At 37.4% G+C, this 19,357-nt stretch overlaps 1 pseudogene; it reads left to right on the forward strand.

Annotated features, from left to right (window-relative positions):
* The first annotated feature begins 6,093 nt into the window (after nucleotides 1-6,093).
* The window catches only part of LOC133831982 (ABC transporter G family member 1-like), a 36,839-nt pseudogene continuing 23,575 nt past the window's right edge, over nucleotides 6,094-19,357 (forward strand).

Here is a 19,357-nt window from a genome sequence, read left to right on the forward strand (position 1 = left end):
GTTGAGGGTGTAGCCAAGGTCGAGGCTGAGTTGACACTCGTTGTTATAGTTACAATCGGCTGAGGGATCAGTTTTAATGCTGACCTCGCCTCCTCCACATTGACGAATTTGTGAGCCCTGTTATTGAACTCGGTTATTGTCCTTATGGGTTTCCTTTGCCTATCGTCCCAAAGGGAACTTCCTAGAAATACCCCAGCTCGTACTGCCATAAGATTACCACTGTCATCAACATTCCGGGCTCGTGCCACCTCTACGTTAAACCTTGCCAGGTAGCTTTTTAATGACTCTCCTGGCTATTGTCTAACATTAGTCAAGGTTGAGGCTTCGGGCCTGAAACCTACCATGGGCTTGAATTGTTTCTTGAATTCCTTAGCTAGTTGTTCCCAAGACAAGATTGAATGCCTTCAGAATGGGCACGTACCTTTCAAGATTATAGTATAAATCCTCGTCAGGCTTGGGGGTTGGAGCAAGTTGTCCACTGGAGGCGGACGATGCACTTCCCTCATCAGGGCTTTGATCTGCCATGGGATGCTTCCTAGGCCTTCGTGGGTAGTTCTCAGTCTGAGGAGTTTGTTCCTCAGGGATTTATGGCATTGGTCGTCCACCAGTTCCAGGATTGTTCATAGCGGCCATTGACGATATGCAGGAGGTTTTTGAATAAACAATACAAATATTTGTTTAATCCACTAATTTAAAGTACCAAACTATTGATGCCATTTTTCTTCAAATTAAATATGAAGAGCACTAAACACAGTTAAAGAAAAAATAGAAGGATTCAAAGGCTTTTTACATGGTTCAGCAGTTAAAATCTACCTAGTCCACGAGTCACTATTATCACTCTCACTACTCTCTCAAAGCTTTTTCAGAAAAAGCAATTTGTCAGAGTATTCACCAATACAATTTTTGTGTGTCTACAAATGAATTAGACCAGGCTATTTATAGACCTAGTCATGAGAATATCTTCCTCTGATCAGAGAAGTTATAATCAATCATATTAATTTGAAATAAATATAATGAATGCCTTGATTACATAATATCCCATGACAATAGGGATTTAATGTATGATAATAATAACGAATCCCTACGGAATAGGGATTTCCTAACAGCATTCCCACATGCAAAATGCGTCGCTAAGCTTGATCATATTACTAGCTTGTTTTCTAGTTCGGTCCAAGCTTCGAGCGCATTGTTCCAGTTATAACCTCCTCCTCATCTAGTAATTTCGTTGAGTACGTTCCTCGGATAAGGTCGGTGCCTTCGAGCCTACAAATCAGACTCGAACGATGCAATTCATGCTCGAGTGCTAGTAATAGACTATAGGTAGACTAGAGTGATGATAGCAGATCTAGAACCAGTTAATAATTCGCTCAAGTGTTTTGCTAGTATCCATATACACGAGCTTAACTATTTTGACCGACATTTCGAGGCTATTCCTTTTATTCTCGAATTTTGGGTGTAACATAAATAACAACAAACATTATAAATACATCATATATAGGTGTTGTATATGTACCAATAATATGATTATGTAACCACATAAACAATTATAATAACATTTCTCTCCTATCAAGATTAAATAAAATTATTCTCCAATCATTGATGTGTGATTTGAATAATATGATGAATTTTTGCACCTTAAATAGGGTAGTTTGTGATCTAAAAGACACTACAAGAAAAATACTCTACAACGACTTTTGTCGTCCCTGTAAATCAATAAGTCGTCGCTATAGGCGTACAGCGCTGACATGTCGTCGCCAAAAAGGCGTCGCTATATGTCCTTATGTGTAGTGACCTACAACGACGACAAAGCATAGTCTTCGCAGTAGGGTTTTACTACAGCAACGACATGTCGGTCACAGTAGGAAATTCTTTTTTTTAGTTGAACTGGGATATTGCGATGACATGTCGTCGCTGTAGGTGTTTGGCAGCCAACATCTATAGCAATGGCATGCCGTCGCTGTAGAGTGTATGGATTTATATGCCCTCAGCGACGCCATGTCGTCGCCATAGGGTCATGAAATCTCAAATTTTTGTGTTTAGCGAGCACCCTACTGCGACAACAGGTCGTCGTTGTAGGTATATCATTTTTAAAAACAAAATTAATTAATTATATTAATTAAAATTTATTTAATAAAATATTAAATATTAACTAACTAAATAAATAAAATCAATTTATTTAATTAAATAATAAAATCAATTTATTTAATTAAATAAGAAAATTCATTTATTAATTAAATAATAAAACCAATTTAAAATTAGTATAGTCTCCAAAATTTAAAAAATAAAACATAAGTAATATAGTCTCCAAAATAAATAAAAAAAACAACACAAAATATTAGTAAGTTCAAAAGAATAATATAACCAAACTAAATGTCATCTAAATTAATCCCAAAGTCATCAACATCATCATCGGGCTATTGTGGTGGTTGTGGCTGCTGTGGTATGTCCACTTCACATATTGCTGTAGAAACTCATATCTGTGTATGTGAGCCTCCACCACATCCAGTTTTTGACTCAGCATATTGTCACACTGAACAGACGGGCACCTGACTTCTCCCGAAGCATTCACATAATTCTTGGTCATTTGTATAAATGCTTGAAAACCATTCCAAAACTCATTAGAGTTACGTCGTCTATTAGTTATCCAACTCTTGTCAATCGTCATAACTCATTCAAGTAGAAAATAAATTATCACAATGTGATAATCATAAAAACTACCTTTATTTGGTAGTAATTTTTTTATCACCAAAACACAAATTTTTTTTAAGTAAATTATGAAATCTTATGAATATATATTATCAAATTTCATGAATATATATTATTGTTAGTTATGAATGTATTATAAGGTTTCATTATATAATTAAAAATTTAATTATAATTATTATTATGTTATTTAATAATGATCAAATTCCTATTATAATTTTCACTTTTTATTTTTTTAAAAACAAAAATAAAGTTTTATTATTTTAATTTTAACTTAATTTTAAGAGTAAAGTTAACTTAATTAACTATTTTATCTACATATATTATCAAATTTTATGAATATATTATAAAATTAATTAAATAAACAAATATTTAATTATAAATTTATTAATTTACCATTAAAGATTATTATTTTAATTTCTACTTATTTTATAAAAAAATATTAATAAACTTTTATACTTGTAAAATTATTATTTTAATTTTAACTTAATTTTAAGAGTAAAGTTAACTTAATTACCTATTTTTATCTACATATGTTATCAAATTTTATGAATATATTATAAAATTAATTAAATAAATAAATATTTAATTATAAATTTATTAATTTACCATTAAATATTATTATTTTAATTTCTGCTTATTTTATAAAAAAATATTTATAAAGTTTTATACTTGTAAAATTATTATTTTAATGCACACTTTAAAACTTTTTAATTAATTTTTATTAATTGCTTTAAAATTTATCAAATAAAAAAATTAATCATAATAACTTTAAAACTATTTTGTAATTTTTAGTTTTTCTAAATCTACATAAATTTCGGCAGCATAACGACTGTAATCTAACATATCCCAAAATTTAAAATCTGCATAAAATCTAAAAAAAAACTAGTCTGAGAGCATACATATATTATAAACATCTAGTCATATTAATCTAACCTACCACACATTTTAAAAATATAATTCACATTACCATTTATATACATATAAACATATTCACATTTATATACATATACATATATCTAACATATCATACATTTTTTTATAACATAACTTTTAATTAAATTAACATATAACAAAATTAAAAATCACAAATATAATTAAATTAACAATACAAATCTCTAAAATGAAAAATAAAATTCAACACTATCTAAAATAGCCAATTACAGAATTAAAAACATAATTTAACCATTATTCAATCACAAAATATTTTTTAAAAAAAATTACCCAAGGCTCGGGCTGGGGGATATCCAAAGGCAAAGGCTCGGGATGATGATCCAATACCCAAATCTGAAAAAGAAAACAAAAAAAATGTCAAAACTCATTTCCACCAAATACAAAATACTCATATATTAAGGAAAAAAAATACACATTAAAGGCTATAATAGTAAGATAGTGGGTTTAGACTATCGAAACTTAGGAGAAATTGGCCGAAATAGCGTTAGGCGGTGGAGAGAAATAGAGAAACCTATCAGTGTTTGAAGAAAAACTAAATAGAAATGAGGAAGAAAGGCTCTGCCTGTGGGGTTAAATCGATGTGACCTATAGAGACGACATAGGTAATAAACAGTCGTCGCTGAGGTTGAACACACTGTTTCACTCAAACGGTGAGACCCTACAGCGACGGCATGTCGTCGCTATAGATAAGGGAATAGTACATGATGAATCGTTTCATTTACTACGCATCCAATCTATAGCGACGACATGTCATCGCTATAGGTAGTGAAAATTTGACTGAAATTTTTGGTGGTCTACTTTCCCTTCGTTTTTTTTGGACCCTATAGCAACGACATGTCTTCACTATACACTAAAATTTTAACTGGCCACTGGATTAAATGAGTCTCTATAGTGACGATATGTCGTCGCTATAGGGAGTGAAAATTAATAACCAACTTTTGGCGATCAAGTTCCCTTTGTACCCTATAGCGACGATAGACAAAGATATTTCTCTCTTTTTTTCTACGAGGACTCTATGGCAACCACATGTCATTGCCGTAGACTCAGTTCTCACCTCTTGTTCCCTCCAAATTCCTTGTACCCTACAGCGACGACATATCGTCGTTGTAGAATACTAGGAATTTGAAGGGTTTGGTCATGTGTTGTCGACAACTATGTCGTCGCTATAGCGTATTTATTTTAATAAATTAAAAAATGATTTTTTTGTGGATTTCGACTACATACAACGACGACTTTAGAGTTGTCACAATAGATGTCGTTGCTATAGAGTCTTTTTCTTATAGTGATGTTATCATAATATTTTATTTAAAAAACTATACATAATGTTTTGGTTTATTTTTTTTAATATGTTTATGTTATTTTTTTATATATAATATTTAAAACTTAATAAAAATAATTAATAAATTTTAAAAATAAAACTAATTAAACGTGTATTATATATTGCTTATACCGAGTTCTATAAACAAGAGAAGAATGGAGGCACTTAACTAAGTAGTAAGTTGAACTGGTCGATCGGCTTGAGCACTTGCGTTGTAGCACAGCAACGACCGAATGCTCTCTCCGCTAGCTTCGAATATAAACATAATGTGTGGGGAAATGCTAATGGCGCGTCAATGCACACAAAAGCGTTCATCCACTATATGGTTTTGGTAGTATTAATTTAGCTGTAATTATAATATTTCTATATATATATATATGGGTACCATTCGATAGTGACTATTCTATACATATTTTTTGTATTGCATTTTCTATACATGGATAATTATGGGACTCAATCTTTTCTACATGACACTTATAATGTGGTTATAGAGGATCTCCACAAAAGAAATTTTGGATGATTTAAGATGTTAAAATCATAATTCAAATAGTGTGAGCGTTTATATATATAAAAATAAATATTTGTGTAATAAGTTGTTTGAATTTTAATTTCAGTAGGTTAATTATTCAGATTTTTTTAAAAATTTGTGGAAAGTCTCGTGTAATTACATTATACACCGTTTTGTAAAAAAAAATTATAACTTATTTATGTACCAAAAAAATACAAAAATTATACTTATTTATGGAGACACTTACGTAATGTTGTAAGGTGGATCAATGCACACAAAAACGTTTCTCTCATCTTGTTTTGGTACAATATAAAATGACACGTTGTTTTCCCATTCATTATGAAAATGGGACCGATCGAAAAAACAAATACAACGCGAACAATCAAATGGAATAAAATATTTACAATGATTTAGATAATCTCTGTCTAGGTAGAATGGAAATCTAGCTATAAATACAATAGTCGAGAGAAGTAGTTTTGAGGCAATACTGAATCATCATCATCATTAATATCATTAATTATTAGATAACATAATCAACAGATCAGAATCAGAAATGGATGATTATTCATCTCCTGCGGTGGTAGTGCCCAGATGGACACCAAGTCCAAGTCCAAGCCCAACAAGATCTTTTCTCAAAGATCCACCTAACAACAATCCCACTAGCAGTACGGTGAAAGGGTTGGAGATGGAGATCATGCAAACCAATCCTACTATTGGTTCTCATGACAAATTTGACCGATTAGCAGCTGGCCATAAAATTCCCATTCAGCACTGGGTTTAGTGCTAATGAAACGGCACCGTCTTTGACGCACTTCGGTGATTACAGAAACAAAGACGACTCTTCCGTTGAGGTTGAAAAGCCTAAACTACTGGAAAAAGAAATATTAGATGGCAATATTAGTTTGACATGGGAGGAGTTGGGAGTTAGTGTTTCAGATGGGAAAAATGGACCAAAAATGATTCTGCAACATCTCACTGGTTACGCCAAGCCAGGCCAGGTTTTGACCATCATGGGCCCTTCTGGCTCTGGAAAATCGACTCTCTTGGATGCTTTGGCAGGTGTGTATCGCTTAATTTCACCATCATTAATATTGTTTATCATTTTGCCAACTTACCATAACTGTCAAGTGTATTTTATAATTTAGACTAAAACAATTTTGAATGACTCATCTTATGGTTGGGTAAAACATTAAAAATTAGGAAAGATTTCAAATAATTTATATTGGGAGAAATTAATTTTTTTTTTATTAATTATTAAAATTGTAAGACATTCAAAATATAAAGAGATGTTGAAAATTAAAGGTCTAAACACGTATTTATGAAGACATCCAGCGTTTTTTTTTATTAAGAGACGTAAAATGTCTCTCACTTTTCTTATCAAGAGATCTGATATATACACTTATAATATATAATGACTATACGTACAATATTTCTTTTTACACTCTTAATATCTTCAAAATAAAATCATAAAACCATTATATTATTTTGTAGTGTGATACACATAGAATTATACCTGATAAAATTAAAGTGAGATCAGATTAATTTATTGTATTGACATCATGTGATGTCATAATAATAACTATTGCATCAGACACACATAAAAGAAAATCTTTTGTTTTTTCTTGTCCGGCGAGTTGACAAATCTTGTCTCCAATTTGAATATGAAAAAAAGAGGTTCATATATACTTGGCAATTAAGAGATGGGAATAACTCAGCTGATTTTTCGGAGAACACACCAATAGAATTCGGATAGCGGCTATTTTTTTTCTTCTTTTTATATTTTGATGTTTTTTCTGTTAATTTGTATGTGTTAATTATTGAGAAAATAAATTGTTTATCCGTTAAAATATATTTAAAAAGAGGAAAATAAAAAATTAAGTTACACATTTAAATAATTAATTTTATTAAAAATATCATTTGCTTATTTTTTTTTTAATTTTCATAGTCTCTTATAAAAAAAATATTATTTTTTTCATATATGCATCGATAATATATTTTTTAATTTATTTTTCATATATACATCCTATAATGTTTTTTTTTAATTAAATACATATATATCTTTTGGATATGCTTCTTTTTTTGGAAAGAAAAATAATATGCTTTCTAAAAAGAAAAAAATTATGATATATAATTTGTTAGACAAGAATTTAATTAATTTTTAATACCAATAATAAAAATAAAGTATAAGTTTAATTTTTCTTCAATTTTAATAATATATATATATAAAGTCAAAGTGATACAATTTTAAAAAATAATATATTTAAAAAGTTTTTTTTAGGAGAACAATATTATCAACTCATAGATTTTTCTTAAATGAATATACAATAATAATTCAAAAAAAAATTAAAAGACAGACCATCCAAATAAAATAAAAAGTTTTTTTATAAAATTATAAAAATGAAAAATATATTTAAACAAATAAATATTTTCATACAAAACTAACCAGGTTAAATTAATGGAGTTCCTTAATTTTCTTTTTGTAAAATAATTGTTTATTAAAATTGAAGAAATTTTTAATTCATCCTCTTTTGTTATTATTGGTCTAATTATAAAATGAAAAGAAAAATTACTTTGTCAAAGCATTACACAGGGATAGAAAAAAAGATATTATGTAAATAAATAAGTAAATAATACTTTAATAAAATAATATATTATATAAGTATGACATGACATTTTTAAAAAGATTATAATAATTTACTTTTCCCAGGACATCGACTATGAGTTCAAATAAAAGAAATGGTATAATAATGTCAAAATTCTATATTAGTGCGACAGTGAAGGAGACAACTGATTTTTATTTCTGTTTGTATGTCTGATTGGTCAATAGACTCTTTATATATATTTTTAAAAATTTTATGAGTTCTCCTGTATCATATTTTTCTTAACTTTAGTAAGGCTTCGAATAATTAATGCTATACATTATTTGTTTATTTAAAAAAAAAAATACTATATTTGATTGCTTGTTTGCTTTGGACTCAAATATTTTACTTTTTCTGTCTTCCTCATTAGAGCAATCAACTTAATTTGAAAATGATGATTTATTTTTATAAATATATTAGTTGTTATTTTAAATGATTTCCTCATTAGGGAAAATTTTGAACATAATATTTTAATATGAACTCAATCTCTCTTTTACACGTGTGTGTATGGATTTAGTTCAGTTTATCTTTCTTCTTGAATTAAATTAATCGGCTCAACAAAAAAAATCTGTACTATATTTTGAATTTATGCTAAAAAAAAAATACAAACAAAATCTGTCCAACAAAGGATTATTTAGAATATATGGCTTTAGTTAAGGAAAGTCAAGAGCAAAAAAGAGAAAGAGGAGAAATAATATGTTCCAATCCAAATAATGGAAACCAAAATATAATTCTAGACAAAATATTGCAATAAATAAGATGCTAGATAAAATAAGTATTACAACGTAGAAAAGATGACGATGCAGATAAGGACGGATCTACTTTATAGAGAGTCTGGACAGTTGCCTACCCTAAATTTATTTTTTTTGTTTGTAAATATATATCTATGGTCCAAGTCGGAGCCTAGTAAACTCACTGCCCACCCTCTATATATTTTATTTTCTTTCTATATATATATATACATATATAGTATACAATTTATAATTTATTATAAATGTTTGGAGGACCAAAACCAGTTTACATGTGGGTCCTATAATAAAAAAATAAATTAAAATTTGAAAACCAACAAAAACAAATACAACTATTAAAATAATTTTTACCAATATGCTACTCCTAGGTATTAACCCTAGGCGTCCCTGGATGTAGAAGAAGAGGGATACAACTTACAACATAAATATTATAAGTAAATAGAAATAGAAGATGATAGATCTATAGAAAATATAACTCTGTTACATCCAGATTTCCAGACCATGACTTCAAAAACTAGACTCGTCAGGTGTGAGCTCAAAATGTATGAATTCATTGTATGGTCCAACTGTAAGATCTCCGAAGTAAAATGACGACCTCGAAGATGTGTAACCTCATGACGCTTTCTAAGTTCGAAGTAACACGACGTTAGGATACATCGATTATCGATCGTCTTCGGATTAAACAGTTCGAGCTTGGGAAGTGCAAGCTCGAGTGTGATAGCTTCGGCAGTGTCTATCTGCTCCGAGCATGTCCTGAAGTAGGATGGTAAGCTCATAGCAATACCATGAGTCTCAACAGCCACAGGGTCAACCGCTGATCTCGAAGACCCGATGAGTCATCTGGTATAACCCGTTATGTATGAACATATTTATTGTTGTATAATCCCAACATTTAAGGGATATTATTTAGTCTGCTATCCGTTCCCGATTCTTAGGGGACGTTTCCATATATGTAGGAGATATTGCATTTAATGTCATTATTTAAATTGATATATAGAATATCTTCTTGAAATATGTGGGAATGAACTTTGTAACCTCCCCTATAAATAGAGGAGGAATGACCACTTGTAAATGATCGATTTCTTTGGGCTGAAGAATAAGCTCTGGATAATTCATCTCTGAAGAATTTCTAGAAATCTTTAAGCCTTAATAACACAGACTCGTGGGCTAGGCAGAGTTAATTGTTGAACCACGTAAAAACTCTCTCGTCTTTCTTTATTATTCATTCGCTTCATAACATATGTTGTTTAATTGCTCTACGATTTAAGTTGACGAAAAATGGCATCAACAGTTTGGTGCTTTCATTGAGAGCATTAAGCAGTGCGTACGTAAGTCTATTCAGTCGAAGAAGCCTCCTTGAATAACATATGGCCGCGAATGATCCCAATATTCCTGAGGAGGAAATCCTAGAGGAAGTTGACTATCCTCGGCGCCCTGGGAAGCAGCCGATGATGAATTCGGACCCAGATGAGAGGAGTGGATCCTCTGAATCTCGAGGACCACCTGCACCACCAGCCCCCAGGGATGACGAGGATATGTACTACAACCCTGAGCGATATGTCCCTATTGTGGAGCTTGAAAATCGTCAACTGCGAAAGCAGTTGGCGGAGGCCAAGAACACAACAAGGAGCTGGCCAGATTGGCTGCTGAGGCGTAGGCGGCTCAACCCCCGCCTCCACCTAAGACCCAAGCTCCACCTCCACGAGATGTTCATGTTCCACCATGCAGGCCTCGTGGGCGACCTCGCAAAAATGCTACCACACGAAGAACGGAGCAACCTCCGCCACCAGCAAAACAACCTGCTCCCTCGAGGCCCCGGAGAAATACCCGGGCTGGAGCTCCTGTCAACTCAACTACTGAGGTATCAGCCAAGACTGGGAATAACCAAGCCCCCGCGGCGACTCGGACCCAAAATCCTGGTAACACGCAGAACGTTCCTGAACCGGCACAGGCAAACGCGGGACCTTCTAGGCCCCGTAATGGATGGCAGCCACCATTGCCCATAAGGCACCCACCATCGCCGATAAGATATCCCTCACCACCTCGGAGAAACACACAACTGACGCAGGGCAATAGGGAAAGGCAAGCTGGGCGGAAACATGAGAATGGGGACACTGCTAGAGAACGTAGAGGTGCCCAGCCTACAAGAAGCCAAATGTCTCGATCTCACACCATTGAGACGATACAACCAAAAAGAAACCCATCTCGAAACAACCGCATAGCAAGCCATGCCAGCGAAGGCTCAGGAGACACCAGATCGGTCAGCATGTAGGACTGGGGACGCAGAAACACTGGGAATCGAAGGGATCACCCAGACTTACGGGAACACCTGAACCAGAGTCGGGGTAATGATAACCCCTCGAACCCAGACTTGAGGGATCACCTAAATGGGCGCAAGGATCCCATGTGGAGGTGTGAAGCTGGAATTGTGATCAATGATAACCAATTTCAGGTCAGACCCCCCGTGGATCCAGTCCAAGAAAGGATTGATCAACTGGAAAGAGCGTTTAGGCTCTTACAAAATGAACGAGGTCGGGATCGGGACAAAGAGCTTGACGAGGAACTTGAACCCTTCACCCCCCATATTTCTAGTACCTCGTTTTCTCAAGGATTTTGAATTCCTCATGTCCCACAGTTTGATGGGAATTCTAATCCATACAGTCACTTAAGTACTTTTAATACCATTATGAGAGCGAGTAATGTGGGCTACGAGCTCAGGTGCATGCTGTTTCTAGCTTCGCTCACAAGACCAGCAAAAAACTAGTTCGAAAAATATAAGAGGCATTCAATTTCTTCTTGGGATCAATTATCTAGAGATTTCAAGAAGCAATTCAGAGCTATGATCGAAATAAGGCCCGAGGCGTCTGCCTTAACCAATGTCCAGCAGCAGCCGAACGAAACATTGAAAAGTTACCTTACAAGGTTCAATTTAGAAGTCGCCCGAGCTCGTGACGTAGATGACATCGGTCATCTGATGGCTGTCCGAGCTAGGGTAATGCCTGGAAGCCCTCTCTGGGAAGATATGCAGAGAAAGCCTGTGAGGTCCTTAACCGAGTTCAATTGACGAGCTCAGAGATTTGTCAATGTAGATGAGGCAAGGTCAGCACTGAATATGTCCTCTCAGCCCATAACTACAACGACAAACATAAACTCTGCCTCGACCTCGGTGGACCCATCGACCTCGAAGCCCTCTGCAGACAACCCTTCCAAAAGAAAGAAGACTCAAGGGAGTAACCCCGAGGCGGAAGGTGGAAAGAAGAAGAAAGGGGAAAGATATTTATTCGTCTACAAAGTGTACACCGAGCTGAATGAGTCTCGGGAGAATATCTACTTGGTTAATGAAAACCAGGTTCCTTTCAGACGTCCGGACCCCATGAGGAACCAGAAAGCGAAGAGAGATTCTAGTAAATAGTGCAGATTCCATAGGGATATCAGACATACAACCGATGAATGAAGGCAACTAAAAGATGAGATAGAAGGCCTGATCTCGAGAGGATATTTTAGGCAATATGTAAGAAACCAAAATTCCAATCAGGCTTCTATCAGTCAGAGGGCAGCTGCACCACCGCCTGCCCAAAAGAATAACTCCCGAGCAAGGGAGGATGAGAGACCCCCTCCGATTGATGGAGAAGATGTTGTAATCATCTTGAGGGGACCTCATCTCACAAGATCGGGCAGGAACGCCCAAAAAAGATACGTGAATGAGCAGAAAATTGGTGACGGGTCCCCTTACGAACTTGAACCCAGGGCTCCGAAACACCAGAGGGTTGAATCTCAACCTATAACTTTTACTGAGGACGACGCATCTCATGTGCAGTTTCCTCACAACGACCTGCTGGTCATCATCCTTCAGCTAGCGAATAAGAGAGTTCACCCAGTCTTGATAGATAACGGGAGCTCAGTGAATATCCTCTATAACACCACCTTAGAAAAGATGGGACTCACGCTTCGTGACCTAAAGGCATGTGCAACGACATTGTACAACTTTTCAGGAGAAGGGATTGCTTGTATGGGATCCATCAAACTCCCCGTAACCTTGGGAGACTGCCCAATCTTGACAACCAAGATGATGGAATTCGTTGTAGTAAATCTACCATCAGCCTACAACGTGCTGCTCGGGAGACTCGCCCTAGTAGGGCTGGGGGCAGTTTATTCTGTAAGGCATTTAGCCATCAAGTTCTCGACTTTTAGTGGCATTGGGACACTGAAAGGAGACCAACTCGCAGGAAGGGAATGCTATAACATTTCTATTAGAGGAAAGAAACAGACAAGCGCACGAACACTTGTCATAAATCAGAACAAAGATGGAACAGTCTTCGAGATAGATGAAGAAATTGATCCGAGAATAGAGGAAAGAACTGACCTCGAGCCATTAGAAGAGCTCAAAGAGGTCAGGCTCGAAGAAGTAGACCCCCCGAAGACAGTGAAGGTAGGGAAAAATCTTCCAGAAGAAACGAAATAGCAATTAATTTGCTTTTTGAAAAAGAACTAGGATGTTTTCGCATGGTCACATTCGGATATGGTAGGGATAAATCTGAATATGGTAAGCCGCACTCTAAATATTGACAAAAAATTTCCCCCGAAGCAACAAAAGCAAAGACTCCTGGATGACGACAGGAAGAAGCCCTTAAAAGAAGAGGTCGACAGATTGAAGGCAAGCCGATTCATTCGAGATGCCTTCTACCTTGATTGGGTTGCCAATTCGGTGCTAGTCCCGAAACCTAACGAGGCATGGCAGACTTGTATTGACTACTCAGACCTCAATAAGGCCTGTCCAAATGACTGTTTCCCCCTACCTCAAATCGACCAGCTCGTAGATGCCACAGCTGGGCATGGTCTTATGTCATTCATGGACGCTTATTCTAGATATAACCAGATCGCCATGCATGCCCCAGACCAAGAGCATACGAGTTTTGTGACAGACAAAGGACTATATTGCTACAATGTCATGCCGTTCGGACTAAAGAATGCTGGAGCCACTTACCAACGGCTCGTACACATGATGTTCTCCGAGCAGATAGGTAATAACATGGAAGTTTATGTTGATGATATGTTGGTTAAATCTAAACATAACAGTAACCATGTGGACGACCTTGAAGAGTGCTTTGCCGTATTACGGAAGTATGACATGAAACTCAACCCCCAGAAGTGTTCTTTCGGAGTGTCGTCAGGAAAGTTCCTAGGCTTCATTGTAAACACACGGGGAATAGAAGCTAATCCATACAAGATCCAAGCTTTAATTGATATGCCCTCACCTCGAAAACATAAGGATGTCCAAATTTTAACTGGGCGGATGGCGGCACTAAGTAGGTTTATCTCGAAATCTACAGACCGTTGTCTTCCATTTTTCAACCTTTTGAGGGGAGGCAAAAAATTCGAGTGGACAGAAGAATGCAAGTTAGCTTTTCAGAAGCTCAAGAAGCACCTCGGGGAGCCTCCCATCTTGTCGAAACCCATCACGGGGGAAATTTTGTACCTATATCTTGCTACGACCGAGCACACCATTAGCGTCGTGCTCGTCCGAGAAGAGCAGAAGGTGCAGAAGCTTGCTTACTATGTTAGCAAAAGGTTACTGGGGGCAGAATCGAGACACCCCTTAATGGAGAAGCTGGCTCTCAGCCTAATTCACTTATCTCGAAAGCTCCGACCCTATTTCCAGGTGCACCCCATTCATGTGCTGATCGATCAACCACTAAGACAAGTCTTGTCCAAGCCAGAAGCCTCAGGCCCATTACAAAAATAGGCCATTGAACTCGGACAATTCGAGATCACCTACCATCTGAGGACAACCATAAGAGGACAGGCCCTGGCATACTTCATAGTGGAATGCACTGGAGTGACTAACGATGAAGTTATAACCCTAGCCTGTGAGCTGTGGAAACTTTATGTTGATGGGTCTTCCAATGAAAATGGGTCGGGGCAGGAATAATACTGATCACCCCAACAGGAAGTCGATTTCACTCCGCTTTGAGATTTGACTTCAGAGCATCAAATAACGAGGCTAAGTACGAAGCTCTAGCGGCAGGACTTCGAATAGCCAGGGAACTCAAGGCTAAGGCAGTACAATTCTACAGTGATTCCCAGTTGGTGGTCAACCAAATCTTAGGGGAATACCAGGCTCGCAGGACAAGAATGGCTGCATATTTAGAAAAAGCGAAGGCAACCCTCGAGCAATTCGAATTTTACACGATAGAACAGGTTCCCCGAGCGCAAATTCGAATGTAGACGCCTTAGCCAAGCTCACCACATCCACCGAGGTCGATGAACTAAATATCATACCAATCGAACGTCTATCGACACCCAGTATAACCGAGCCTGAACAGGAAGATGTGTGCATGATAAACTCCGAGCTGACCTGAATGAACCCGATAATTAGGTACCTTGAGACAGGCATTCTCCCAGAAGAACGGACTAAGGCTCGAAAATTGTTGTATCAGATCCCCAGGTACACCGTTGTGGAGGGAAGGCTATACAAAAGAGGATACTCTATGCCATTACTGCGATGTGTGACTCCACCCGAGGCTAAGAAGATCATGGAAGAAATTCATGAAGGATTCCGTGGAGACCACACTAGGGGGCATAGCCTATCCAAGAAAATCATACGCCAAGGATACTTCTGGCCTACTATCAAAGCAGATTCTTTTGATTATGTCAAGAAATGCGACAAGTGTCAATGATTCGCCACAATTCCTCGAGCTCCGCCTTCCAAGCTAAATATGATGACCTCCCCATGGCCATTTGTAGTATGGGGAATCGACCTCATAGGCTCGCTGCCAACAAGCAAAGGCGGAGTCAAATACGCAGTAGTCGCAGTAGATTACTTTACAAAGTGGACCAAGGCCGAGCCTCTAGTGACAATTACCTCGAAAAAATTCTTGGACTTCGTGGTAAAGAACATGATATGCCGATATGGGGTGCCAAGGAAGATTGTGTGCGATAACGGTACTCAATTCGATAGCGATTTGTTTACCAACTTTTGCGAGAAAAATGGGATAATGAAGAGCTTCTCCTTTGTGGCCCATCCCCAAGCGAATGGGCAGGTCAAAGCTGTAAACAAAACCCTAAAAAAATTTGTGAAGAAAAAGTTAGAAGAAGCAAAAAGGGAAATGGCCCGAAGAATCGCCCCAAGTTTTGTGGGCATATCGAACCACAGCTCGTACTTCAACGGGACATGCCCCCTTTTCTCTAGTGTATAGATGCGAGGCTATACTGCCAATCGAGGTCGAAATACCCACAATTCGTGCCCACGCTTATGACCAAGGATCGAATCAATCCTAGCTCAAAGTAAGTCTGGACCTGATTGAAGAAAGAAGGGACGAAGCTCAGCTAAAAAATGTTGTATACCAACAGCGAGCTACCAGGCATTTCAATAAAAAAGTTCGAGATAGAAAATTCGGTGTGGGAGATTTGGTGCTGAGGCGTGTGTTCTTGGTAACACGGGATCCAGCTGCTGGCGTGCTCGGGCTTAATTGGGAAGGACCTTATCAGATCAAATCAGTCATCCAACCTGGTGTCTACAAGTTGGCTAGATTGAATGGGAGTTTGGTACCACGAGCATGGAATGGCGAACATCTACGACCTTACTATCAATAGTGTAGGAATGATGTCACTTGTAACCGTACTTGTTTATCTGTACTATGTTCCTATTAATAAATAAAGTTCGATTTTGTTTCAATATGCTGTATTTTCTTTTTCTTTTTTGCAAACTCTCTTAATTTAATAACCTATGGTCACACTCATAGGATATTAAGGGGGCATTAGTGGTACATATACCACCAGCTTGAAAAAATGAAATAGAAAATTATTAAAAATAAAGTATTTGGATATAACCAAATACGCGAGCTAAGATAGTTTTGAGATAACCAAATTATTAAAAATAAAGTGTTTGGATATAACCAAATATGCGAGCTAAGATAGTTTGGAGATAACCAAATTATTAAAAATAAAGTGTTTGGATATAACCAAATACGCGATATAAGATAGTTTGGAGACAACAAAATTAATAAAAATAAAATGCTTGGATATAACCAAATTATGGAAAAATAAGTATTTGGATGTAACCAAATACGGGAATATAAGTGTATGGATTACAAACCAAGCACGACCTGAATAGGTTTGGAATGAACCAGCTAAAACTAATCGACAGTAAGTTGGAACACAACCGACTTCAATCTACGTCAAGATCGAGGCTGGAATATCCTGCAAAAAGATAGTTTCGACCTCATAACCTTGGGGAGCTACCCAAGGACGAGGAAAAGTATCTAAAAAAGCAAGATATAGCTAAACCACTTATGTTACACGCCATAGAAGTACTTTCGGGTGCATGGTAAAAGTAATTTTTGACCTTGACAAATAACAAGATGGGATTCGGATATATTGTGCAAACTATGCATGAATGCATTGAAGCTCGAGCCTAAAAATCCATCGCATGTGTGTATGAATAAACAGACATAAGGACACTTTAATATAAATTGCATGAAATATTTCGACCTAAGAAATGTAAAGCAAAAATATTAAAGTAAAGTCAAATATGGTATCATAAATATCATAAGAAAATAGCTCTTTCGCAAGCTATACATTGTCTTAGCCCCAGGGGCATAAAAAGCAGAAGATAAAAAAGAACTAGTACAAAAAATTTGAAGGGATGCAGCCCCAGGTAGAGATTTAGGAAGGAGGGGCATCCTCCTTAGTTCTCTCTGCCTCCTCTCGAACAGCCTCCTCCTCATCAAGTCAAGCTTGCCACTTGGCCACTAGGTCTGCCTCGAAAGAGCCTAAGAAGCTGGTATTGAGGTCGGCATTGCTGGCCCAGATCCTATACATAGCTAGGTCGACCACCCGATCCTTCTTCTCCTTAAACTCTGCAAGGAGACGAGCCTTTTTTCTCTCCATAATCTCGAAAGTGACCGCCTTCTCCTCCTCAAGCTTGGCATTGATCTTCTCAAGCTCCGTGAGTCGGGCATTCAGCTTCTCAAGCTCGGCTGTCTTGGCCTTTAGTTGTTCAGCTTCAGCCTCCATCTTTGCCTTTGTGACCTTGAGCTCGTCACTAAGCTTGAGTTGGAGATCCTTCGACTCCTGGGCATAAGACATGCTCGAATTGACCTCATTGTTCAGCTTATAGTTAAGTTGAGCAGAGACAGCAAGAGTCTGACACACAAAGAAATCAAATTAGAACATAAACTAAGTATAAATACAACTAGCAACGAGATGAGGAAGGTTACCGCGACAGTGAGCTCGATACTCTTCTTGTAAAGAGTGTTGCAGTCTCGAGCATTGTTCAAGAACTGCCAATGAGGGGCGTCGAAGCTACCAAAAATCTGGCCCACTCGAGACAGAATGTCTGAGCCAAGTGTAGCCCCATGGGATCCGGCTACATTGTCGATTACATACTCATCGACGTGAGTAGAAATCGACAGCAGATGCGTTTTGGAGATCAAAGGCTTTTTCTGAGGTGGACCAAGCGCGGAGTGCACCAGGGTTGGAGGAGGCACAGGAGGAACAACCGTAGAGGATGCCTCGACCTGAGGAGTCGGATCCACAGCTGGGCTCGGAACAGTTGGAGCTGGTGGGGGAGGTGTCTTCTTGGTCCTCTTAAGGACCTTGGCAGGTCGGTCTGATTTCCGCAACCCCCTCGGGTGCTTACTCCTTTGGGCTCCCTCGCCACTAGCAAGCACAGAGTCAAGGTCAGAATCCATATCACCTGCACATTCACATCGCATTATGAGATATTCTGAGACAAAAAAGTTAGCATGATCCAAACAGGCAAAGAATAAAAAAACAAGTAGAGAGAAACCTAACTGGAACTCTCCCCCGAGCTCGTGCTCAGTGACCACGTAATTCCCCCATCTTCAGAGGAGACGGGGGGAGTACCTTCCCTACAAGTGGAAGTCAATCTCGAAAGGTCTTTATAGTCGTTTGTCCTGTATTGAATGACTATTCCATTCCACACCTCGTTCAGACTATACATGGTGTCATACTTCCCGAGCCAACTGTCAAACCTATGTACTCTCTCATCTACCCAGGACCAAACATAAAAATGGTCCCTATCGTCCTTGCACAATACTAATCTATCAGGTTTATGCTTAAGTAGTGAAGGAGACCACAAATACGAGCTAAGGATGATTGTACCTCTGTCACTCGAGCTCGAACTCAAGAATTCGCCATTGGCCTCATTCCCCGATTTTGGGCTCCTGCGGCATCGAACTGGAGATGGAGGCTTAGTATTTCGCCTCAGAGGGAGACTGCCAGTTGGGAGAGGCACAAGCTTCCGCTGGGCATATTTTTTGTTGGACCAGTTGAATGTGGATTGATCCTTCTCCAGGAGGCCGTAGGCTCGGAGGTTGTCTTCATGCAGGAGATAGGAGAGGGACCCCTGTTGTAGGGGAGTTGGAGCAGAGCCTCCTTGTGCTCTTTCATCTCCTTGGTGGGAGTGGGATGATAGTAGTTAGCTGAAAAATTGAACATATTGTGACTAAGTGCGAGCTCAAAT

The sequence above is a fragment of the Humulus lupulus genome, chromosome 1, assembly GCF_963169125.1.
Source record: "Humulus lupulus chromosome 1, drHumLupu1.1, whole genome shotgun sequence".
Classification (NCBI taxonomy): domain Eukaryota; kingdom Viridiplantae; phylum Streptophyta; class Magnoliopsida; order Rosales; family Cannabaceae; genus Humulus; species Humulus lupulus.